The following is a 26,341-nucleotide window of genomic DNA, read 5'->3' as shown; positions in this document are numbered from 1 at the left end:
TTCACCACATTGAACTCGACTAAAATTTTATATAGGAAATATTGTTTTGAAGGAATTAGAAGCCAATTTCAGTTCTGCCACTGAACTTGAGTGAGTCATGAGTTGTTTGGACAGTAGTTTGTGTGTGTGTGTGCATATATATATATATGTATATATATATATATATATATATATATATATATATATGGGTGTGTATATATATGCATATACACACACACACACACACACACACACACACACATATATATATATGTATCTCCCAGTCCAACTGACCTCATAAAATGCAGTTGAAACTTGAACTTTGAAAAGGATAATGTCAATATCATCTATATCTTTGAACATGGTTACACCATAGTCTCCTCAAAGAATTTTTACACCATAGGTCTCACTAGATTCTCATATCATTCCTCTGAACTAGAAAAGGTCATGAGAGCACTATTTCTCAAGAACAGACAGTTGACACCAGAGCAGTTAAGTCCAAATTCATTGCTCATCCATGCAAGCCAAATAGTGTTCTGGATTTAGAACACCAGTCTTCTGCAGAATTCTTTTTGCTATCTAGACTGAAACCCATTAGATAAGAAGCCAGAAAGCCTGGGTTCTAGCTTCAGCTCCAACAGTTACAGTCATATAGCACTGGAAACATCTCTGAACTTACGAGTGTGGCTCAGACTCGAGCCAGACCCAATGCTAAGGACCGAGGTATAGTAGTAAACAAGAAAACTATAGTCTTTTCCTTCACTGGTCCTATAGCCCAGAGGGAAAAATAGGTATAGAGTAAATAATTGCAATAAAGCGCAAAAAGCCAAAATGCTATGGGAAATACATAGCAGAAGAACACTATCTAGACAAGACTTCAGGAAAGGTTTTCCTAAAAAAGTGATGTTTAAGGTGGGACTTAAATGATAACTAGGAACACATTAGAGAAAGTATGAAGGAAGGAGCAAATGAATATTGTATAAGGAAGGAAAAACCTGTGTCAAGTACTTGAAGCTGGAGAGAACATGACAGGTTCAAAATATCATTTTCTCCACACTGATTCCTTCCATCTCAGATGCACAACCAATCTTAACAAACGTATCCAGTGTTTCAGTAACTCTACCCACTATCTTATGAAATCTGAATGTACTCTTCCAGCTTCCAGCCTAAAAATACTTGCAATAAATCCTCAGATTGCCCTTGAGACAAATTGCCCTCACTCATTCCATTAGTCTATTATTAGGCTTGCCTGAATTGCAACCTTTGCTTCATGATTTGCACCTGAGTTCAACAGGGATTCATAATTCAGTTTTGAAAATCTACCCTTTACGACCGACAACACCATTCCTGAAGACTGCTTTTACTTCCTTACGTTATCTCAGATTCTCCAAATTCAGCACAAATTCATTGGGCCTAAAACCACTGCAGCTCCCAGAGTTGACATTTATCCTCAATCCATCCCGTTGTATGAAGAAAGCTGAATCTAATGGACGTCTCTTTGCACCCATCCCTTGCATTTACTGTCCTGGGTTTGGAAGCCTATCCTCTTAGTGAGTTTTCTCTGTGTTCTGTAAGCATGCTGATTCTCATACAACCCCACTCCAGAAGGATTCCCTGGAATACACCACAATCAAGTTCTTGTATTACCTAGAGCTGGAACAGTTATAGAAAAATGTACTACTTGAAAAAAATGGAAAACCGTGTCTTAATTTTAACAAAGCATAACCACCATTCTGAACCTATGTCTGCAAACATGTGCACCTAGATTCACACATGTGGGCACCTATACTTACAAGAAATCCCAATGACATTGATAAGGTTCATGTTGTAACTACAGACAAGAATAACTTAGAGCAATTCCTAGTTGCTCTCAAAAATTAATTAGGCCAATATTCCATGCAGTAAATATCTTTGCATAAAATGACATTTAAACTATGCATGAGGCTTAAAAAATTAACTAACCAATCATCTGCTGAAAATTCCATTAGCAGAAGGCAAATAAGATGTTCTAAAATTAATGAATCCATCAAGCGAGGTGAAACCTTTCAAAAATGTTATCACGTCAGAGAGCAATTAATTGGATCATTTCAGAATTTAAGTCTTTGCTGCTGAATACCTGAATATTTTAATTCAAGTGAAATAGTGTGGAGTTTAGTACTGACAAGGAAGAATTCAGAGGTAGAATTCAGTTTTTATCCTGACTTGGTCACAAATGAGCAGTGTGACATAGACTAAGTTGGGCTCCCTCCTTGTTCCTGAATTTCCTCATTGTAATGTGGAGTTAATTAACAGATGCCCTGCCTAACGTACAGGGTAGTTTTGAGGATAAAAGAAAATAATGGACGGTATTGGAAATTTGGACAACTGCCTAAATCAGAGGGAAGTTGTAACTTACAGCATCTGGATGACTTATTACAGGGAGAACAGGAACAGTAGCAGTCCTTTTCTAGAAACAAGGAATTGATGGCATTGTATTTGAGTAAGTAAAGAGAATATGATAACTCCACTGAACACATTATTTTTCTTAGTGTCCATTAGGTTAATGTAGCTTAACAAAGAACCACACATCGTCCTTAGTCACAGATTTTCCCTAGTGTTTTCAACCCCCTCCATGTATATCAGAAATCAGATTTTCTGGGCTTAGGTCTTCTAAATGTCAAGTTCATTCCAATGGTAAGTGAAATATCTTAGAAAAAATATTTCCTCTTTCATGGTGCAGAAGTGAGTAGCCTTGCAGCAAAAGCCAATACTCTACTTCTTTTTTATGAGAAAAAAAACTCTTCTCTCCACAAAAGTGGGTAACAGAGATTAAGAGCATAGCTTTGGCTTTGGGAGTTTTAATCCTCATTTGGTTACTTTTGAGGAACCATGACCCAATTATTCAACTTTTCCAAAGTTTCATTTTCTTGTGTGAAAAATGAGGGTAAACATAGCTGTCTCATAATGATGATCTGGGTACTAAATCGATCATTTATGTAGAGCTCTTAGCACAGTGCCAGGCACAAAATTAGTGCCGATTAAATAGTAGTTAGAATCAGATGAGCTTCTGCACAAATTAGTTTGGCAATTCTCTGATAACACTGAATTTATGAGTAAAGTGCTTTCCTAAGTTAGTAACTTCTGAATACCTTTAAAAAATAAATATTTCATTGCATTTAAGGATATACAGAAAATACAATGGTAAGCTACAGAAATGATTCAATGGAGTCACTTCTCCATAACCTGTATCTGCAGACCATATGTATGTATTTATGTCATTCCACTGAAAATTATTGAACATCTATTATGGTACTACCAGGCACTGAAGATAACATTATGATTAGCTGCCATTTATTATGTGATTACATGTATTAGGCACCATGCTTAAGGATAGCCATACATTATTTTAATTCCCACTGTAACCCCAAGAGATGGGTCTGTCTGATTTGAGAGCTGAACCCTTAATCACTATGACTAAGTGAATGTCCCTTCCATTAGCCCACTCTCTGGGCTGGCATGGGGACAAATGTGCATAGAAATAGGTATCTGGATGCCCAGGGGAACATTATGAGGTAGGAAAGAGAGCACCACAATCTTAAAGCATTCATATTATCCCAGATAAATTCCAGCCTAGAAATCCTATTAGGAATCTCAATCCCATGTCTCCCCCCATGCCACACACCCAGGTTCCCTACTTTGGTGGAGTCACCTAATTCCAAGTACTGTCTGAGGGCTGGAGCTGGCTCTTCTCACCACATAGTGAAAGTACTGTCCACTTGAATTTGTCTTAGGAGTCTTCTGCTCCTGGATGAAACACACTGCTTTCCCTTGACACTCCTCAGTTGTCTGGGATCAATCCCAGATTTGAGTCACACCATTCTTTTTCTACCTACAACTTAGTTTGGGGTGCCTGGTTATTTTACCTTACTTACTTCATCTCTATCTAATGCTCAGGCTGGTGTCACCATTTTGCTTCTGACCTATCTCTTGGTCCTCCCTTCAATTACAGTGGAATCTTATGTCTCCATTCTCCCCTAAGCAAGTAAAGTAGATCTGTGAAACACAGAAAGAAGAGGAAGGAGGAAGTGTGGAAAAGGAGAGCCTTGGATGTTATGCACTGTGCTTAGAGTAGAATTTTCTATGAAATGCCTTTCTTCCCTATTCTTCCCACTTCACGCCATGAAATGTGGGGATAAGGAGCAAAACTTTCCTTTAGTCTGAGTCTTAAGTCCAGCTAATCCACAAGATCAGATATCTTGAGGGATTTCAGATTATCTGAACTGATTCCTTCCTGCTCTTAATCCTTCTATTTTCTTTTCCTTTAGTAAACTAGTCTCTAAAATTGACCTTCAGAGCACTCTCTTCCATAGAACTTACTTATGCATTGAGCTGTAGTCCATATTGCTCTTGATTTAGCTCAAATCCCAGTGTCTTGATGTATATAATCAGTCTCCTTACTGGACTCAAATTAACTCCTAGAACAGGAGGGATTAGAAACAGACAGCACCTAATAAGCTCTACTAATTTTTGAAATATTTTCTGAAAGAATGTGTCATTTTAGTAATCAGAGTCTTCCCTGGTAATTTTTTATATATATGTCAGTTGCCATGTTAAGTTCTTTAGGCAAAGTTCTTTAGCTTTCTTCTAAAGCTCCAAGGCAGTTGAGCTCACAGAATTTAACAAATTAGTACACCTTGAATAAAGTTATTTAGTTGAAAATACTATGTGACAATTATTTAAGTATATTCTATTTATACAAATATGCAAGGAGAGCCCAGCAGATGTACGTTTCCATTTTGGAAATAAGTTGTTTGTAACAGTCAATACTAAATAATAGAGTGAAAATGATCTGCAATGGCTCCATTTCCAGACTGGTTTCATGATAGTGTAATTTTCCCAAAGCTTGCTCAAAAATTATTCCTCTGGTGCAATAAGGTAAGAAGATGGCCATCCTAAAGAGTACCTAAGGTTTTAATATGAGAACAATAAATATTTTTCAGTGGGTCCCTTGACCCACATTCAGGTATTTACAGCATTCCAGCCAACAAAAAGAGAATTATAGAATGTACCTCAGAGTCCGCTTCATACAAAATCCTCATTGGAAAATTGAGTAACACAGATCCAAGAAGGGGAGGATTAAATTACTTCCTCAAATTAACATATTAAATGAAAGAAATAAAATTAAAATCCAACTCTTCTAAACCTGTAAGGCATTATGAAATTAAATGCAGCTGCTGTAATTATCAAAATCATTATGAATAAATCTATTAATTTATTCAATAAGCATCAATGAGTGCTTAAAGTTCTAGATGCTGGGAATACAAACGCATGCTTGACCAATAGAGTATGCTGTACATGGCATAATGTCATTTCTCAACCTATTCTAAGACAACTGGTCACTTCTTCTTTGCCCTTTAAGAGTCCTGATCAACAATGAAAGTCCTGCTATCCTGACACCTTTATGCTATATGAAGTCCAAGCCACATAGAAAGGCCCCGTGTTGACACACTAATTAACAGACCCAGCTGAGCTCTCAGCCAATAATAGTCAGCATCAAGTACACTCCTGTATGTGGTCATCTTTGAGGTTCAGTCCTCCATTTGATCCTTCATATGACTCCAGCTCCAGCCATTATCTGCATGAGAAATCCCCAGGAAGAACCATATAAGTATGCCTAGTTAACTCTCAAAACCATGAGAAATAATAATAAATTGTTTATTTAAGCCATTAAATAGGGATAGTTTGCTGTGCAGCAATAGCTAATCACAAAAATATATAATGAAGAAACTATTGAAAGGTTTTAAACAGGAGAGGAATGATAAATTCAGTTTATAACTGAACATTTTGAATAGGTAGGGCCTTAAGCATCAGATTCTGTAATTAGCAGGAGATAAACACCCTGTCTCCTACTCTCACACACACCCGAGTTTATTTGAAGTTTGAGGGATGCTGAATGGAATTGAGTGAAATTTCTCCTCCCATGTAAAAATGGTATATATTACATACATTCAGAAGGATCTCCGAGAGGAGAAAAAAAAAAAAGAACCAGCCTTCTTATATAGGACTTCTGACTTCTGACTGATAAAGTATCAGGTTCCAATTCTGGTAGCAAGCTATTATGATAAGACCTAATGATCCCTGCCTCCTGGTATTTACATGCTCATATAATTCCATACCATATTGGACTGAACTGACACGTGTAACTAATAAGATATTACAGAAATGACCACGTGCAACATCTAAAGCTATGTTTTAAATGACATTGCAGCTTTTGCCTTGCTTTCTCTTGGATCACTTGTGCTGGAGGAAGCTAATCACTACATTGTAAGAACACTCCAGAAGCCCTATGGAAAGGTCCACGTGCTGAGGAACTGAAGCCTTCTACCAACAGCCAGCACAAATTTAGCATGTTAATGAGTCATCTTGGAAGTGGATAGTCCATCCCCAGTCAAGCCTTCAGATGACTATAACCTGACAACTATCTTGATGAAACCTTTGTCTGAAGTTCAACAATTGTTTTAAATTGATTTCTGTGGGCTAACTCTAATAATTTAAAGACCATTTAAAATTATTTCTGGTCTTCTTACATTACTTAATTCAATTTTCTTTAACTTTTAATACCATATTTTATAGAGGACAATAAAAGTATTATGTATATGATTAAAAGAACATTTTTTTTAATTCAAGTAACTACCACTATCCTTAAAAAGTATATAACTGCTAATATATTTGAAGCTTCCTGTGTCCTCATTTCAACAATTCCCTTCTCCCTTCATTCAGAGGTAACAATTCAGAATTTTGAGTTTAACATTCCTCTCCTCTTAATATAATTTATTATGTATAAGTATGCCTAAATGATATAGAAGCCTTTTTCAAATTTTGTTTTTGACCTTTTAAACAATGAAATTACACAGTTTATAATCTTCTGTATCTTGATAAATTTTCCTCAACATTATGTCTTTGAGGTTAAGCCATATCGATTCTTGTAACTGTGGTTCACTCAGTTTCACTCAGATACATTGCTTATTTAAACCACAAAATGTTTATCCAGTTTCCTGTTAATGGACATTTGGTTTGTTTTTGGCTTTTTTGCCATTATAAATAGTGATGCTATTAACATCCTGTGTATACATACTACTTGGCATTTATATGCAAAGTGTATATTCCTAGAAGTGGAATGATTATCAGGCTGTAAGAAAATGCCAGTTTTCCCAAAGGGTTCTATCAATTTACACTACTGCCAGCAGCAATATGGACAATTCATTACTCCAAATCCTTACCAAAATTTTGGAAAGTCAAAATTTCTTTTTTGTCATTCTGATAGGTGTGAAATTATATTTCATTTTGATTTTAATTTCATTGATTGCTAATGAGGTTGACATATTGTCATATATGTATTGATCACTGTGCTTCTTCTTTACTGAAATGCATGCTCATGTTTTTTCACTCTTCTTTCTTTTTTTTTTTTTAACATCTTTATTGGAGTATAATTGCTTTACAATGGTGTGTTAGTTTCTGCTTTATAACAAAGTGAATCAGTTATGCATATACATATGTTCCCATATCTCTTCCCTCTTGCGTCTCCCTCCCTCCCACCCTCCTTATCCCACTCCTCTAGGTGGTCACAAAGCACACAGCTGATCTCCCTGTGCTATGCGGCTGCTTCCCACTAGCTATCTCTTTTACATTTGATAGTGTATATATGTCCATGACACTCTCTCATCCTGTCACATCTTACCCCTCCACCTCCCCATATCCTCAAGTCCATTCTCTAGTAGGTCTGTGTCTTTATTCCTGTCTTGCCACTAGGTTCTTCATGACCTTTTTTTTTTCCCTTAGATTCCATATATATGTGTTAGCATACTGTATTTGTTTTTCTCTTTCTGACTTACTTCACTCTGTATGACAGACTCTAACTCCATCCACCTCACTACAAATACCTCCATTTTGTTTCTTTTTATGACCGAGTAATATTCCATTGTATATATGTGCCACATCTTCTTTATCCATTCATCCAATGATGGACACTTAGGTTGCTTCCATGTCCTGGCTATTGTAAATAGAGCTGCAATGAACATTTTGGTACATGACTCTTTTTGAATTATGGTTTTCTCAGGGTATATGCCCAGTAGTGGGATTGCTGGGTCGTATGGTAGTTCTATTTTTAGTTTTTTAAGGCACCACCATACTGTTCTCCATAGTGGCTGTATCAATTTACATTCCCACCAACAGTGCAAGAGTGTTCCCTTTTCTCCACACCCTCTCTAGCATTTATTGTTTGTAGATTTTTTGATGATGGCCATTCTGACCGGTGTGAGATGATACCTTATTGTAGTTTTGATTTGCATTTCTCTAATGATTAATGATGTTGAGCATTCTTTCATATGTCTGTTGGCCATCTGTATATCTTCTTTGGAGAAATGTCTATTTAGGTCTTCTGCCCAGTTTTGGATTGGGCTGTTTGCTTTTTGTTATTGAGCTGCATGAGCTGCTTGTAAACCTTGGAGATTAATCCTTTGTCAGTTGCTTCATTTGCAAATATTTTCTCCCATTCTGAGGGTTGTCTTTTGGTCTTGTTTATGGTTTCCTTTGCTGTGAAAAAGCTTTCAAGTTTCATTAGGTCCCGTTTGTTTATTTGTGTTTTTATTTCCATTTCTCTAGGAGCTGGGTCAAAAAGGATCTTGCTGTGATTTATGTCATAGAGTGTTCTGCCTATGTTTTCCTCTAAGAGTTTGATAGTGTCTGGCCTTACATTTAGGTCTTTAATCCATTTTGAGTTTATTTTTATGTATGGTGTTAGAGAGTGTTCTAATTTCATGCTTTTATATGTACCTGTCCAGTTTTCCCAGCACCACTTATTGAAGAGGCTGTCTTTTCTCCACTGTATATGCTTGCCTCCTTTATCAAAGATAAGGTGACCATATGTGCATGGGTTTATCTCTGGGCTTTCTATCCTGTTCCATTGATCTATGTTTCTATTTTTGTGCCAGTACCAAACTGTCTTGATTACTGTAGCTTTGTAATATAGTCTGAAGTCAGGGAGCCTGATTCTTCCAGCTCCATTTGTCGTTCTCAAGATTGCTTTGGCTATTCGGGGTCTTTTGTGTTTCCATACAAATTGTGAAATTTTTTGTTCTAGTTCTGTGAAAAATGCCAGTGGTAGTTTGATAGGGATTGTATTGAATCTGTAGATTGCTTTGGATAGTAGAGTCATTTTCACAATGTTGATTATTCCAATCCAAGAACATGGCATCTCTCTCCATCTATTTGTATTATCTTTAATTTCTTTCATCAGTGTCTTATAATTTTCTGCATACAGGTCTTTTGTCTCCTTAGGTAGGTTTATTCCTAGATATTTTTTTTATTTTTGTTGCAATGGTAAACGGGAGTGTTTTCTTAATTTCAATTTCAGATTTTTCATCATTAGTGTATAGGAATGCAAGAGATTTCTGTGCATTAATTTTGTATCCTGCTACTTTACCAAATTCATTGATTAGCTCTAGTAGTTTTCTGGTAGCATCTTTAGGATTCTGTATGTATAGTATCATGTCATCTGCAAACAGTGACAGCTTTACTTCTTCTTTTCCAATTTGGATTCATTTTATTTCTGTTTCTTCTCTGATTGCTGTGGTTAACACTTCCAAAACTATGTTGAATAATAGTGGTGAGAGTGGGCAACCTTGTCTTGTTCCTGATCTTAGTGGAAATGGTTTCAGTTTTTCACCATTGAGGACAATGTTGGCTGTGGGTTTGTCATATATGGCCTTTATTATGTTGAGGAAAATTCCCTCTATGCCTACTTTCTGCAGGGCTTTTATCATAAATGGGTATTGAATTTTGTCAAAAGCTTTCTCTGCATCTATTGAGATGATCATATGGTTTTTCTCCTTCAATATGTTAATATAATGTATCACATTGATTGGTTTGCGTATATTGAAGAATCCTTTAATTCCTGGATAAACCCCACTTGATCATGGTGTATGATCCTTTTAATGTGCTGTTGGATTCTGTTTGCTAGTATTTTGCTGAGGATTTTTGCATCTATGCTCATCAGTGATATTGTCCTGTAGTTTTCTTTCTTTGTGACATCTTTGTCTGGTTTTGGTATCAGGGTGATGGTGGCCTCGTACAATGAGTTGGGGAGTGTTCCTTCCTCTGCAATATTTTGGAAGAGTTTGAGAAGGATAGGTGTTAGCTCTTTTCTAAATGTTTGATAGAATTCGCCTGTGAAGCCATCTGGTCCTGGGCTTTTGTTTGTTGGAAGATTTTTAATCACAGTTTCAATTTCAGTGCTTGTGATTGGTCTGTTCATATTTTCTATTTCTTCCTGGTTCAGTCTCGGCAGGTTGTGCATTTCTAAGAATTTGTCCATTTCTTCCAGGTTGTCCATTTTATTGGCATAGAGTTGCTTGTAGTAATCTCTCATGATCGTTTGTATTTCTGCAGTGTCATTTGTTACTTCTCCTTTTTCATTTCTAATTCTATTGATTTGAGTCTTCTCCCTTTTTCTCTTGATGAGTCTGGTTAATGGTTTATCAATTTTGTTTATCTTCTCAAAGAACCAGCTTTTAGTTTTATTGATCTTTGCTATTGTTTCCTTCATTTCTTTTTCATTTATTTCTGATCTGATCTTTATAATTTCTTTCCTTCTGCTAGCTTTGGGTTTTCTTTTTTTTGTTCTTCTTTCTCTAATTGCTTTAGGTGCAAGGTTAGGTTGTTTATTCGAAATGTTTCCTGTTTCTTGAGGTAGGCTTGTATTGCTATAAACTTCCCTCTTAGAACTGCTTTTGCTGCATCCCATAGGTTTTGGGTTGTTGTGTCTCCATTGTCATTTGTTTCCAGGTACTTTTTGATTTCCCCTTTGATTTCTTCAGGGATTACTTCGTTATTAAGGAGTGTATTGTGTAGCCTCCATGTATTTGTATTTTTTACAGATCTTTTCCTGTAATTGATATCTAGTCTCATAGCATTGTGGTCGGAAAAGATACTTGATACTATTTCAATTTTCTTAAACTTACCAAGGCTTGATTTGTGACCCAAGATATGATCTATCCTGGAGAATGTTCCATGAGCACTTGAGAAAAAGGTGTATTCTGTTGTTTTTGGATGGAGTGTCCTATAAATATCAATTAAGTCCATCTTGTTTAATGTATCATTTAAATATTGTGTTTCCTTATTTATTTTCATTTTGGATGATCTCTCCATTGGTGAAAGTGGGGTGTTAAAGTCCCCTACTATGATTGTGTTACTGTCGATTTCCCCTTTTATGACTGTTAGTATTCGCCTTATGTATTGAGGTGCTCCTATGTTGGGTGCATATATATTTACAATTGTTATACCTTTTTCTTGGATTGATCCCTTGATCATTATATAGTGTCCTTCTTTGTCTCTTGTAATAGTCTTTATTTTAAAGTCTATTTTGTCTGATATGAGAATTGTTACTCCAGCTTTCTTTTGATTTCCATTTGCATGGAATATCTTTTTCCATCCCCTCACTTTCAATTTGTAAGTGTCCCTAGGTCTGAAGTGGGTCTCTTGTAGACAGCATATATATGGGTCTTGTTTTTGTATCGATTCAGCCAGTCTGTGTCTTTTGGTGAGAACATTTAATCCATTCACTTTTAAGGTAATTATCAATATGTATGTTCCTATTCCCATTTTCTTAAATGTTTTGGGTTTGTTATTGTATGTCTTTTCCTTCTCTTGTGTTTCCTGCCTAGAGAAGTTTCTTTAGCATTTGTTGTAAAGCTGGTTTGGTGGTGCTGAACTCTCTCAGCTTTTGCTTGTCTGTAAAGATTTTAATTTCTCTATCAAATCTGAATGAGATCCTTGCCGGGTAGAGTAATCTTGGTTGTAGGTTTTTCTCCTTCATCACTTTAAGTGTATCCTGCCACTCCCTTCTGGCTTTCAGAGTTTCTGCTGTAAGATCAGCTGTTAACCTTATAGGGATTCCCTTGTGTGTTATTTGTTGTTTTTCCCTTGCTGCTTTTAATATGTTTTCTTTATATTTAATTTTTGATAGTTTGATTAATATGTGTCTTGGTGTGTTTCTCCTTGGATTTATCCTGTATGGGACTCTCTGTGCTTCCAGGACTTGATTAACTATTTCCTTTCCCATATTAGGGAAGTTTTCAACTAGAATCTCTTCAAATATTTTCTCAGTCCCTTTCTTTTTCTCTTCTTCTTCTGGGACCCCTATAATTCGAATGTTGGTGCGTTTAATGTTGTCCCAGAGGTCTCTGAGACTTTCCTCAGTTCTTTTCATTCTTTTTTCTTTATTCTACTCTGCAGTAATTATTTCCACTATTTTATCTTCCAGGTCACTTACCCGTTCTTCTGCCTCAGTTATTCTGCTATTGATCCCTTCTAGAGTATTTTTAATTTCATTTATTGTGTTTTTCATCATTGCCTGGTTCCTCTTTAGTTCTTCTACGTCCTTGTTAAATGTTTCTTGCATTTTGTCTCTTCTATGTCCAAGATTTTGTATCATCTTTACTACCATTATTTTGAATTCTTTTTCAGGTAGACTACCTATTTCCTCTTCATTTGTTAGGTCTGGTGTGTTTTGACCCTGTTCCTTCATCTGCTGTGTGTTTTTCTGTCTTCTCATTTTGCTTATCTTACTGTGTTTGGGGTCTCCTTTTCACAGGCTGCAGGTTCGTAGTTCCTGTTGTTTTTGGTATCTGTCCCCAGTGGCTAAGGTTGGTTCAGTGTGTTGTGTAGGCTTCCTGGTGGAGGGGGCTAGTGCCTGTGTTCTGGTGGATGAGGCTGGATCTTGTCTTTCTGTTGGAACGTCCACGTCTGGTGGTGTGTTTTGGGGTGTCTGTGGCCTTATTATGATTTTAGGCAGCCTCTCTGCTAATGCATGGGGCTGTGTTCTTGTCTTGCTAGTTGTTTGTCATAGGCTGTCCACCACTGTAGCTTGCTGGTCATTGAGTGAAGCTGGGTCTTGATGTTGAGATGGAGATTTCTGAGAGATTTTCGTCATTTGGTATTACATGGAGCTGGGACGTCTCTTGTGGACCAGTTTCCTGAAGTTGGCTCCCCCACCTCAGAGGCACAGCCCTGATGCCTGGCTGGAGCACCTTTCATCCACATGGCTCAGAATAAAAGGGAGAAAAAATAGAAAGAAAGAGGATAAAATAAAATAAAACAAAATAAAGTAAAGCTATTATAATAAAAAATAAGAAAAAAAAATATTAAGAAAAAATTTATTAAGAAAAATGTTTTTTAATTTTTTAAATAAATTTATTAATTTTTTATAATAAAAAATAGGATAACATTATTAACAAAAAAGTTTTTAATTTTTTAAAATAAAAAAATAAGAAAAAATTATTAAGAATATTTTTTTATTTTTGAAAATAAAAAATAAGGAAGAAATTATTAAGAAAAATTTATTAAGAAAAAAATTGTTTTAAGTAAAAAAATAAAAACGGATGGACCGAACCCTAGGACAAATGGTGAAAGCAAAGCTATACAGACAAAATCTCACCCAGAAGCATACACAGATACACTCACAAAAAAAGGAAAAGGCGAAAAATTAATATATCCTGCTTCCAAAGTCCACCTCCTGAATTTGGGATGATTCATTGTCTCTTCAGATATTCAACAGATGCAGGTAAATCAAGTTGTTTGTGGAGCTTTAATCCGCTGCTTCTGAGGCTGCTGGGAGAAATTTCCCTTTCTCTTCTTTGTTCGTACAGCTCCCGGGGTTCAGCTTTGGATTTGGACCCTCTTCTGTGTGTAGGTCGCCTGAGGACGTCTGCTCTTCAGTCAGACAGAATGGGGTTCAAGGAGCAGCTGCTTCGGGGGCTCTGGCTCACTCAGGCAGGAGGGAGGGAAGGATACGGATGCGGGGCGAGCCTGCGGCGGCAGAGGCCTGCGTGACGTTGCACCAGCGTGAGGCACGCCGTGTGTTCTCCCTGGGGAAGTTGTCCCTGGATCACGGGACGCTGGCAGTGGCGGGCTGCACAGGCTCCCGGGAGGGGTGGTGTGGATAGTGACCTGTGCTCATGCACGGGGTTCTTGCTGGCTGGAGCAGCAGCCTTAGCATCTCATACCCTTCTCTGGGGTGGGCGCTGATAGCCGCGGCTCGCGCCCATCTCTGGAGCTCGTTTAGGCGGCGCTCTGAATCCCCTCTCCTTGCGCACTGAGAAACAAAGAGGCAAGAAAAAGTCTCTTGCCTCTTCGGCAGCTGCAGACTTTTTCCCGGAATCCCTCCCGGCTAGCTGTGGTGCGGTAACCCCTTCAGGTTGTGTTCACGCCGCCAACCCCAGTCCTCTCCCTGCGATCGGACCGAAGCCCGGGCCTCAGCTCCCAGCCCCCGCCCGCCCTGGCGGGTGAGCAGACAAGCCTCTCGGGCTGGTGAGTGCTGGTCAGCACTGATCCTCTGTGCGGGAATCTCTCTGCTTTGCCCTCCACACCCCTGTGGCTGTGCTCTCCTCCGTGGCTCCGAAGCTTCCCCCCTCTGCCACCCGCAGTCTCCGCCCACGAAGGGGCTCCTAGTGTGTGGAAACCTTTCCTCCTTCACAGCTCCCTCCCACTGGTGCAGGTCCCGTCCCTATTCTTTTGTCTCTGTTATTTCTTTTTTCTTTTGCCCTACCCAAGTACGTGGGGAGTTTCTTGCCTTTTGGGAGGTCTGACGTCTTCTGCCACCGTTCAGTGGGTGTTCTGTAGGAGCAGTTTCACGTGTAGATGTATTTCTACTGTATCTGTGGGAAGGGAGGTGATCTCCACGTCTTACTCATCCGCCATCTTGCCCAGACCCCTCCACTCTTCTTTTCTAATGAATGTATTGTTCAATTTCTTGTTGAATTTACTGTTATAAACATAGTCTAGAAATCAATTCTTTGTCGGATATATATCTATATAAAGTATTTTCTCTCATTTTTCCCTTCACATTTACTTTGTTATTTTATTTTTATTCTTGTTTTAAAGTGGTCATATTTAGTAATATTTTTACTAAAATATTCTTACCTTCATTTATTACATACATTGGTAAACTTCTTTGGCTTAGTATTTTGTTCAGGAATTTTGCAGCTATATTCTTGAGTCAGACTGGTCTTAAAATTTTTTCTCAACAATTGTTGAGTCTCAGTTTTTCTTTTTTCCAGAAATTTTCCCCAATATGTTATGAAAAAATAATGAAAGAAACCCAAAATGAATAGTACGATGATCCTCTAGGTATCTATCACCAAGCAATGACAATTATCCCACATGGCCTTTCATTTCATCTATATTCCTTTTCTTACCCTTACTACACTGGATTACTTTGAAGCAAATCCTGAACAACATATTTCAACTGTAAGTATTCTATCATCTATCTGTAAATGATAATATCACTTTAAATATAAGTACAATATCATAATCGCACCTAAAAATAAGAGAACCCCTTAATATTTTCAAATGTTCACACCTAGTCAAGTGTTTCAAAATTATTTTCTCATCTGATTTGTTCAAATCATGATCTAAACATGAGTCATACCTTGTATTTGATTAATACATCTCTCAAATGTTAAGAATTTCATATTGCTTTACTTCCTTAAATTCATTTGCTAAGGAAATGGAGTCATTTATCCTGCAGAGTTTACCCCACCTTCTAGACTTTGCTGATTTTATCCCTGTTTTGTAACATAAAATTTGTCTCCGTCCCCAATATATCCTGGAAATTGGTATCTCGTTGTTAATCAGAGGTTATCAAACCATTTTGATCTCAGGACACTTTACACTCTTAAAAAGTATTGAGGACACCAAAGAATTTTTATTCATGAGAATTATTGATATTTATAATAAATATTGATATTTATAATACTATATGTTAAACAAGGATTTTAAAATATCATTTTGATCATTTTTTTAATGTCAACAAAACGCCCATATGTGATTAACAAGTTTGTCTCTCAGTCCATCTTTCAAGTAAGAATTGTCTTCCACAAAAACGGTGGATTACAAAGGCTTTTTCTCAAGACAACCATTATACTTTAGTACGCAGGCTTCCCACTTAATCATACAGAATTTTGAAAAAATGTATTCAAGTGTTAAGATTGGGAGTTTCGGATTGACATGTGGACACTGCTATATTTAAAATTGATAACCGGGCTTCCCTGGTGGTGCAGTGGTTAAGAATCTGCCTGCCAAGGCAGGAGACACAGGTTTGAGCCCTGGTCCGGGGAGACCCCACATGCCACAGAGCAACTAAGCCCATGCACCACAACTACTGAGCCTGTGCTCTAGAGCCCATGAGCCACAACTACTGATCCCACGTGCCACAACTACTGAAGCCTGCACACCTAAAGCCTGTGCTCTGCAACAAGAGAAGCCACCGCAGTGAGAAGCCTGCACACCTCAACGAAGAGTAGCCCCCACTCACCACAACTGGAGAAAGCCCACACACAGCAACAAAGACCCAACGAAGCCAAAAATAAATAAATAAAATAAATAAAAATTTATTAATAAATAAAATAAAATAAAATTGATAACCAACAAGGACCTACTGTGTGGCACAGGGAACTCTGCTCAATATTCTGCAATAACCTAAATGGGAAAAGAATTTGAAAAAAAATAGATACATGTATATATAAAAATGAATCACTTTGCTGTACACCTGAAACTAACACAACATTATTAATCAACTATATTCCAATATAAAATAAAAAAATATATTTACTAAAATGAGTTATCTTTACTGCTTCATCAATGTCATTTTTTTTTTTTTTTTTTTTTTTTTTGGAGGCACCATGCGGCATGCAGGATCTTAGTTCCCTGACCAGGGATTGAACCCATGACCCATGGAGCAGAAGCGTGTAGTCTTAACAACTGGACGGCCAGGGAAGTCCCAAAGGACATTTTAGAGTGAACATATTTGTTTGTTTCTTGCAAGTGCATGGGAGTGAAGAACACAGGTTGACACCCTCACCTTGGTGAATGCTGAGGACCCGGAAATTTACCCACAGTTGCCTGTGCCCCATCAGTGCAAATGTCAACACAGTGAAGAAGGCAAATAATATTTTAGTAAAGTTATGAAAATTGAAATATTACAGTCCCCCTGAAATGGTCTTGAAGACCCCCAGGGGTCTGCACATCATGGTCTGAGAATGCCACTCTGAGGTATCAAATCCCCGGCTCGGAATTGAAGTGAACTGAGTAATTATTTCTCAGTCTTCCCACACAGAGTTGGCCAGAAGGCAAATCTACCTGATCCTGGTTTGTCTATTGCCTTAGAACACTCCATGCTTCCTTCACACCTTGTTCCAATAAGGAGAAAGCAATGCTGAAATATTGCTCTTTCCCATTGCTTCAATTCTTTTGTTTCCCTCAACTAATATCTTGCCCTCAGCAATATTTTCCAGTGTTATACTCACCCAGCTTTTACTTATTACTAGTTTGGTTTTCTTTAACCTTAAAAGACAGGGATTAATGAAACTCATGTATATGCCAACAAGAGTCAGTTCTTGACAGATTTCCCAAAAATACACTTTTAGTACTTAACTATCCAATGTCACATATTTTCTAAACTATGAAACAGAATTCAAGCCACCAGGCTGCCTTCATTTCTATAAGTTTTTCAGACCAGGTACCTGGACAAGGATGGCAAAAGCATAAACTTCACCTGTTCCTGAGAAAGTACTGGTCTGCTCAAGATAAAGAAGTAACAGCTGTGGCAATTCCCAGGCTTTGATGGGAAGGATCTCCTCCCTGTGGTGGAAATCTCCTTGAATCAATGCCAGACACTTCCCCATGACCACTTTCATGCCTCCAGTTTCCTGTTATTCATTTCAGCACCCCTCCTTCAAATCCTCTTATAAAAACCCAGTCTTTTCTGCCCTGACCAACCAGTGCAGATCCCTGCAAGACAGGTAAGTGGGAGCTGAGAGAAGATGAGACCCCTGACAGGGGTTTCATCTCACACATTTCAGGGAAGGTATACAAGGATTCCTGTCTGCAGAGAACGTAGGAGATTTGAGACCAGGTAAAGGCAGTCCTGGGAGCTCTCAGGTGTAGTAGTATGTACAGATTTTCCAATTCTTTCCAGAAGTATGGAAGGGGATGGATACTATCCAGATGGATTTATTCCTAGAGAACTAGACAGAGGAAAAGACAAGAGATACAACAGGGGATTTCTCATGCCCTCTCCCTGACCACCCTTCCTTTAGTTCTCTGGTTGTCTCCACACATCACAGACAAAATGATGCCTTCCATGGGCCTCCCCAGCCTGTCCTGGATGCTGCTCTCCTGCCTGATGCTCCTGTCTCAAGTCCAAGGTGAGACTTCTCTGCCTCTAGCACTGGGTTCCTAGTGTTTGCTCAGGGCCAAGAAGAGGAGGAAAGCTCCTGTGTGCCTCCCATGGTAATGGTACATCCCCACACAACAACATTGCCTGAAATTCCTGTGTCATCACTCCTTCCTTCAGGGTAACTAGTGGTGGAAGTCTCCCCAGTGGTCCAGTAACAGTGGGATGAGATGATTTCCATTTTCTCAGTAGAGTCTAATTTATGTGGGTGATTAAGGAGGGAAAGTATAGAGTGTTTTTAATGAGATGAATAGAAGGAGAAAGACTGAAGGATCCAGTAGAAGAATAGTCAGCCCAGAAGAGGAGAAAAGTTGGACTTTTGAATAAGGCAGATGAATAAAAAGAAAACAGACCATCTCCCAAGTACTAGGTCTAGTTCATGATAAAAAAAAAAAATCCTGGGAGTGTTGGCAATTGTGACAGGCAGTCAGGAGTGTGATGTCACTGCCCCAAGCACTGGCCTCATAGATATTATTCAAGGTCACCGCCCCACTCCAATATCTTCTCTCCATTTCACCCCATCCTTCTCCTTTATTTTTTCCTCCTCAGGGGAAATTCCCAGAAGGAACTGCCCTCTGCACGGATCAGCTGTCCCAAAGGCTCCATGGCCTATGCGTCCTACTGCTATGCCTTGTTTATAACACCCAAACCTGGATGGATGCAGACATGAGTGCTGGGATTTGCAGTTAAGGCTGATAAGGAGAAGCAAATTAGAGACAGGGTTTGGGGGCTGGGAGTCTCCATTCTCTAGAGTTTCTTGAGGGTGAGAATGAGCACCTCATCTTTTGCAAACACAACCCCTTCTCACCTACCTTGTCCCTGCCCTTCCCTCAGTGAGGGTCTCAAGCTTCTTCTCAGTCTCTCCCTTCTCCACACAGATTACCTGCCAGAAGAGGCCCTCAGGTCACCTTGTGTCTGTGCTCGGTGGGGTTGAGGGATCCTTCGAGGCCTCCCTTCTCAAGAACAATTTGAAAATCTTCTCAGACATCTGGATTGGGCTCCATGACCCCACAGAGGTACACTTACATCCTCTTTAATCTGTTACCTCCCAAGATGCTATGGCCACCCAGGCCCCTCCCTATCCCCTGCCCCTGCCAAGAAAATATCCTAGAGATCCCTGGAGCTCAGGGGATAATTGGAGAAAATGGAGAGCCTTGAGGCCAGCTGAAGAGCTGAGTTCTGTGCAGGTCCCTAGCCTCCAGCTAAAATTAATCTGCCTCTTGTCAAACTTTTATACAATTCACACATCATGCCTTGTAATTCGGTTCTCTGAGCTTCCCTGAGTCTGCACATGCTGTGCTTAGCAAATGGTAAATGAAGACTTAGGATTGACACTGTTTTCCCTTTTATAAAACAGACATTGTCTCGGAGGTTCTGAGGGTAATCACAAATGCACCACCAAGTGCAGTTCACACAGTGACACATTACTCGTAGGGATTCCATTGGTATTTGTGATTATTTGCTTTGGAATTTGCCAATAAGAGCAAAGAGTTCGGGAGAGTTTCCCAGAGGAGAGCTGTGGGGTATCACCTGGAAGAGCAGAGCAAATTCCGTGATGCTGGGGAGGGGATCAGTCGTTCTAGCTGAGGGAATCAGGCCAGGAGAACTCTAAAGACCTTTCCACCTCACCTGACTCCATCCTCTGCTCTATAGGACTCTGAGCCCAATGCCAGTGGACGGGAGTGGAGTAGTACTGATGTGCTCAATTACGTTGCCTGGGAGCGAAATCCAGCCACCGTCTCAAACCCTGGCTACTGTGAGAGACTGTCAAGAAACACAGGTAAGAAACAGAGGAGATCACTTCTGCTCAGCCTTTTTCATTCCCTCATTCCCCATTTCTGGGCCTGGTCTTCAGAGAATCCTCCTGGGCTGGAACTGTAATATTGGCTTATCTGTTCCCATCCCCTCTCTTTCCTTTTTTTCTGTCTCTTTCCCCTGGAGTGGGACCTTGTGAAGATAACAGAGGGTCTTTGAGTCCTAGGCCAGAATCTGGGATGCATCTGCATTGGGTTCTCAAGCTCCACCAGCCCCATTTACTTGAGCTCTTCTGTCTCTTCAGGGTATCTGAAGTGGAGAGATTATAACTGTTATGTGAACTTACCCTATGTCTGCAAGTTCATGGATTAGGTCAGATGGGAAGTCAGCAGTTTGAGTCTGGTGTGCAGCTCATCATGGACTTGGAACCAAGTGTGAAGAACCATCCCAAAGGAGGATATGCTCCCCATACCCACAACCTGACCACCTTATTCTGACCTTACCTTCTCCCTAACCTAATTTCAGGCTCTTTTGTGGGTTCCATAACCTGGTTTTTCAAGGTTCATAATAAAAATGTTAGTCTTCCATTGCCTGTCTTCTCTGCTTCATTTCCATAGACAAACTCTGAGAAGGAAGAAGTGGGTGGGCAAGGAGAAACTTTGGTCAATCTCTGCCCAATTTCACCCAGGTCCTTGAGGAAATAACTACATATATATATATATATATTCTTCTTAGCATATTTGTGTATTGTGTATTTATATTGAGGTACATCAGCACTGCTTCTGTAGGATGTGTGTTGTGGACATATAAAGACATCTCTCTCCCACACACTCTATTGCTCACACATTCCCCCAAGACAGGTTTCTGAGGGTATGAGGCAACCAGTCTTAGGGTATGTGATGATGTTTAGAACTGTACTTCCTAAACCATCAGTGTGAAACATAATGAACAGATTTTATTAATATTCATAAAATACAATGCAAATGAATTAACAGACTACTTAAATGGATAAAACAGATAATCAAAATGAAAACCTGTTTTAGTTGTGATTGGTTTCGACAAACATAAATGTAATCTGTCAAACTGAGTACAGTTTTCTAATATCTGTCAAATTCTGTACTTAACTTACCATGTTCAGCTAGCAGTGGTCCATCTAACCAAATGTTGCCTTGTTCCTATATGGTACTTGTGAGAATGTACCCCAGTAGGTCCTCTGTCCTTGGGCCTTAAAAACACTCTGACCTCGGTCAGGACTGGAGTTGGTATGACTTTAATGTCTAGCAGGATTTTTTTTAACACTTTTTGGATGAAAAACTAATGTTTTTTTTTTAAGAAATTCTCCTTACCTAACCGAAGGCAAGACCCAGCCTTTTCGTGTATCTGCATATTTCAAGACCACTAAACTGTCTTCCACCTTATCACCACCCCTCCCTCATCACTAGCTTCTTTTATGGAAAAAATAAATGTTTTGGACTAGTTCCCTAACATGGGAAAAATTATCATATGAGACCACTGATAAAAATTTCCATATGGGCAAAGAACACTATAGCATTGCCATGTAAGGGTATTGCTTCTCAAATAAAGAGATGAAATGAATGGTCAGTGTCTTTTTTTCCTAATGTTTGTTAAATTTCATTTGTTCTTTCTAGGATAGACAGCCTTGACTAAATACTCTTTCAGAATTTTTGGTGGAAACACTACTCTATCAGTTTAAATAAATTTATGATTGTACAATGCCAGGGGTCTTGATTTTCTTCCCTGTTTAAAGTAACAACATGGGTTTGAAAAGTTCACAGTGATTGTACTTGTGCCAGTTTCTATTTTAGTTGAGTTCTCCCTTCAATGGCAGGTGGGCTACCACAGCTGTGGGAACCAGATCCTCTTCTTCCTGTTGGAACCCATTGTGTTAGATAGGATATTTGTAGTTGAAAGTAAGAAAAATCCCAACATAATTTGGCTCAAAAAAGTAAAGGTATTTACTGGATACATAACTGAAAAATCTAACAGTGAGGAAGGCTTTGAGCTCAGTTTGAACAGGGCTCAAATGTCGTTTCTCTGGGGCTCACTTGTCTGCATTCTCTTTTATCTGTATCGTTTATCTGTTTACTGCCTTCCTTTGTTACAGCACAGCAGAGTTGCCAGCAGCAACTGGGGCTACTGATTGCTACTCAACATCAGAATAGAGAATTTATATTCTTCCCTAAATTTATAAAATAAAAGAATCCTGAGCTTCACTCTTTTTAGACAAACCTGAGCAGATCACTACAGGCAAGGGTATGTCATGGGCTGGCACTTGAAGCCTGAATTATTGTGCGTACTTGAACCATTATTAGAGCAAAGAGGATATATTATCCTAGTTGAATTACATGAGTTGTAAACTGTCCAGGATCTTGGAGTGTGATCACTATCAACAAACCTCAGGAAGGGTTACTCTCAGAAGGATGGAAGGATTGGGTTTTCTTATGGAATACCTGGGAGCTGTTAGAGAAAGGGAGAAAGAAAACAATGAAACTGGGTAGGTCCCCAGGGATTATAACTACACACATATTCGGAGTATTGAAAGTAAGTAAAACTTGAAGTTGTAATTGGGATTAGGGGATATGAAAAATGGTTAAATCTTCTTTTTTTTTTTTGCTTAATAATGAGCAATTACCATATTACTACCATCAAAAGAATCAAAATACAAGCATGTCCAGTGAGGGGAGGCATCCTAAATTTGCAGACTCTAAGTTAAGGACAAGTCAGTTTGCTGTTGACACCTGACATCATATAATATCACTCTTCCAATTTTTCAGTTCTTTTTGCCAGCTTACATAGTGAATGTTCCTCTGTAGGGTTTTTTTGCCCAGATTATTATGTAAATGTGCCATGGCTATTTTCAGCCTCTCTTTGAAAGTAACCAGTCCCACTGACACCTAAAGCTTATATGGTATGAATTTTTAAACCTAGTTTGGTGATGATGTATATTTTCAAAAGGCAATAAGTCATCTGGTGAAGATAAAATCAAAACACTGCCCTCTCCACAGAGCAATGAAAGGATAGAGAATTAAGAGGATGCTTGGAAAAATCTGTGATATTATACTTTATTAAATCTTTTCAAACTGTTCACTCGAAATAAAATTTAGACTGGATATTGCTGTTCTCCTAAGGATGTATTAAATATTATGATATTTAGATTACCTGGAACTCCAGCAAGGCCACTTCTGTACCCATATTCTGGGTCTATAAACCAAGTGGCTGCTTAATGATTCCCTATCAATGCAGAAAATTTTGCCAGTCATTTTTCCAGAAAGAAGTACCTTCTGATTTTTCTTAAAATAAGAAAAATATCACTTAAAACAATCATGAGCATTTTAAATCATTGATTAAAGAAATTATTTATTCCTATCTTTTCAAAAATTAAAATAAAGATAATATAGACATTCAACAAACTGGATAAGTTTAATTGTGGTACAACAATTGAATTGAATATGAGCTAATATAAATTACAATGAAATGCTTCTTTCTGTTAAATTATAAAATGTACATGTGGGAGGTTGAGGCAGTGAAGGAGCTCCTTTTCCATTCCCCCACTCACTGTACAGCTTGAGTGGTTTTACCAGAGTAGATGGGGAAGATTTATTATAGCAGGACCTGAGCAAAGGGTAGAGGTAACATCAAAGCCTATCAAGTGAGCAGAACAAAGCCAGGACACTGAGAAGGGACACAGGTGACGTGGGCTCAGAGAGATTCCCAGAATGGGGAGAAGCCCTTCCAGGCATAGGATGGAACTGTCAAATGTAAGGTATCCTCCCCACAATCAGTCCCACTTTCCTTTAGGCAAGGTGAAGTTTTATCATTTTCTGAATGCCTCCAGGTGCCCAGTTCCCATGTCCCTGAGAGGCAGAGGGTGTGAGAAAAAATCTTCCAGGAGAGGCTGCAGAAAGGAAGCAAAGAAGTAACCCAGAAGGGATGCAAGAGATCAGGCCTCCTGGGAATATTTAGGAAGATATTTGGAAAGAGATTCATGGAAGAGAGAAGCAGGGAAGAGTGGACAGACCGTTACCCCTACTGACAGCCCATCTCATCTCCTGATTATGCCCTTTTCCTCAAATTTAAAAAAATGACCAACACTTGCCTATGTAGAATCTGATGGTAACAGATGAGGATGATAAAGAAGGTGATAATTCTTCCAATTGAATCCAATTGCAAATATCCCTGAAAATCTGACTCTAGTCTAAAAATTTTACTTGTGAGCTTATATCTTATTATTTTAAGTGAAAAAAAAAAAAAAAAAAAACCATGATACAGTGGGTTTCCACCCCAAACCCCAATCCCCCAACCAATGATCTAAAACCCATGAACACCTATGTTTAAGTAGCAAGCTGTCATGTTAAAATGGAAAATTCTTTAAAACTTGATTTCCTGATTAGCACACAATGAATGAGTTTATTTAAAAAATTGTTTTTGTTGTATGAGGTGCAAGACCCAGTGATTCCTATCTCTACACCAGCATCATCTGTGACTTGAACTCGTTTTGAAAAGAACACATGATTCTGATCTTTTATTAGTGGTGCTTGGTATGTAACTTGAGACTTAGCGCACTTGTAATTTTATTAAAGGATTCATATTGAGATTTGGGGATGCAACTATGAAGTTTTCTTACATAAATTTTGGCTGAAAAATATTGCACAGGGGGATATACCCATTGTGTGGAGTTTGGATCATTAAAACCCAAGAGTTGTTCTTTTAAGAAAATGTTAACCAGAGACGCTGTCTTCAGGATATGCCTTGCCATATCTTAGGTGCTATTCAGAATGCATCATAAAGATGACAAAAGATTTCTAGTTGTATAGTGCTTTAGGTACATTCATTGCTCAATCCCATCCTTTTAAAGACTATGAAATGCTCAGCATCTTATTGCTGCCAGCTTCCCAAGGACCCTTCCCCAGACTCTTAAATGCATACGTATCATCTTTTTCTAAACGTCATTGACTATCACAGTGCAAAGAACCCTATTGTTTCACTGAGGAAGCAAAGAATGTTCAGAGAAGACTTGGGAAACAATTTTATGTGGGGCTCTGATGTTTCTGCACTTCATGCAAGCAGAGGCACTGACTGCCCTTTCTTCTGGTCTATCTTTGCAAGGATGTCTGTGTAATGAAGAGCCTTTGAAAATAGAGATAGTATCTCTCTCCAAAGCAAAGGGCAGGCTTGCTTATAGTTTTAGAAAATGGACATAGTGTTTCCATCCAGAGTGAAATTAAGTCAGGCATGGTTACTCTCCAGTACAAGAAAGATGTTTCCCTCTGAAGTAAGGAGTAAGCTAGCTTACTGCCCATCATAAAGATTCAGGTTTCCTAAGCTCCTGTAGCATAATTATAGGGGATATTCCTCTCCTGTAGCATAACCCACTACATGTGAAGGCACCTGTCTGGGTCCATCTATGTCCCACCATTGGACTAGGGGGTAAGGGGAACTGAGCTGAATATTGTGAAACTCATCATGCTACAAGTACTAAAGTCCTTTGCCTTCTGCCAATATCTGTGCAACCGTGGGGAGCAACTATGCTTGCTACTAGGGAAAATTTCAGAGAGCTCATGGTCCTTGACATGAAATTAAGTAACTTTTGCAGCACATTGGAAGAAAAGAACTTTAACTGAAGGGTCTTGAATCTTACCTCCTAAATTCTTTCTATTGTTGTTTCCATTCCATTTTCCTTGCAGAAAAAAAAAAAAACTGGTTTCTTGTTGTTTTTTAAATTACACCGGTCGGACCTGCTATCTTGGCCTTTTCCTCTGGAACTCTTCCCCTCCCCCCCTTCCCTTCATGTCCTACTGTGTCTCTCTTTCCCTTCCCCTTATAGATCTACTGGCGTTATAGACCCCACCCTGACATGGTGTCTAGTCCTGCATGATACCACGGAGAGTCCCATCATTCTTCCCTTAGGGAAAACTGAGCTTTCCAAGAGCCTCTAAAGGAAAACTGAATTTTTTTTTTGATGGCTAGTTATAACTTTAATTCAATTATATTATGAGGAAGGAGCAAACAGTAAAAATATCAATGAACAAAGTAACAAGTCAAAAAGAGAACTACAGAATAGTACAAAGATATTTGAAGGAAGAAAGTAAAAGAGGGAAGCATATACTAATGAAACATGAAATAAACATATAATAGAAAGGATCATGAAGCCAAAACTTGACCAAGAAAAAATAGAAAGCACAAATAAATTCTATTATAAATAAAATGGGACCCTAACTACTGATGTAGCAAACATTAAAAAGATGAGAAAAACATTATAATAGCCTCATACTAATAAACTGCTTAGAATATATAACTTTCCAAAACTGACCCACAAAG

The 26,341-nt window shown here is 38.6% G+C and overlaps 1 long non-coding RNA gene and 2 pseudogenes across 3 annotated transcripts in view; 1 reads left to right on the top strand and 2 right to left on the bottom strand.

Annotated features, from left to right (window-relative positions):
* LOC309611515 overlaps positions 1-26,341 on the bottom strand; it is a 1,058,387-nt gene that overhangs the window by 43,018 nt on the left and 989,028 nt on the right. The gene's annotated exons all lie outside the window — the stretch shown is intronic.
* The window catches only part of LOC309611721 (lithostathine pseudogene), a 508,337-nt pseudogene that overhangs the window by 313,839 nt on the left and 168,157 nt on the right, over positions 1-26,341 (bottom strand). The window lies entirely within an intron of this gene.
* On the top strand, positions 14,252-20,722 carry LOC309611738 (lithostathine-like; annotated as a pseudogene). The gene is made up of 4 exons: positions 14,252-18,218; positions 18,797-18,932; positions 19,022-19,263; positions 19,901-20,722. The product of its transcript is annotated as a lithostathine-like (transcript).

Source organism: Balaenoptera borealis (genome assembly GCF_965194805.1).
Source record: "Balaenoptera borealis genome assembly, chromosome: 15".
Taxonomy (NCBI): Eukaryota; Metazoa; Chordata; class Mammalia; order Artiodactyla; family Balaenopteridae; genus Balaenoptera; species Balaenoptera borealis.
Note: the sequence above shows the minus strand (reverse complement) of the source record. Positions and strands in the feature narration are given on the sequence as shown.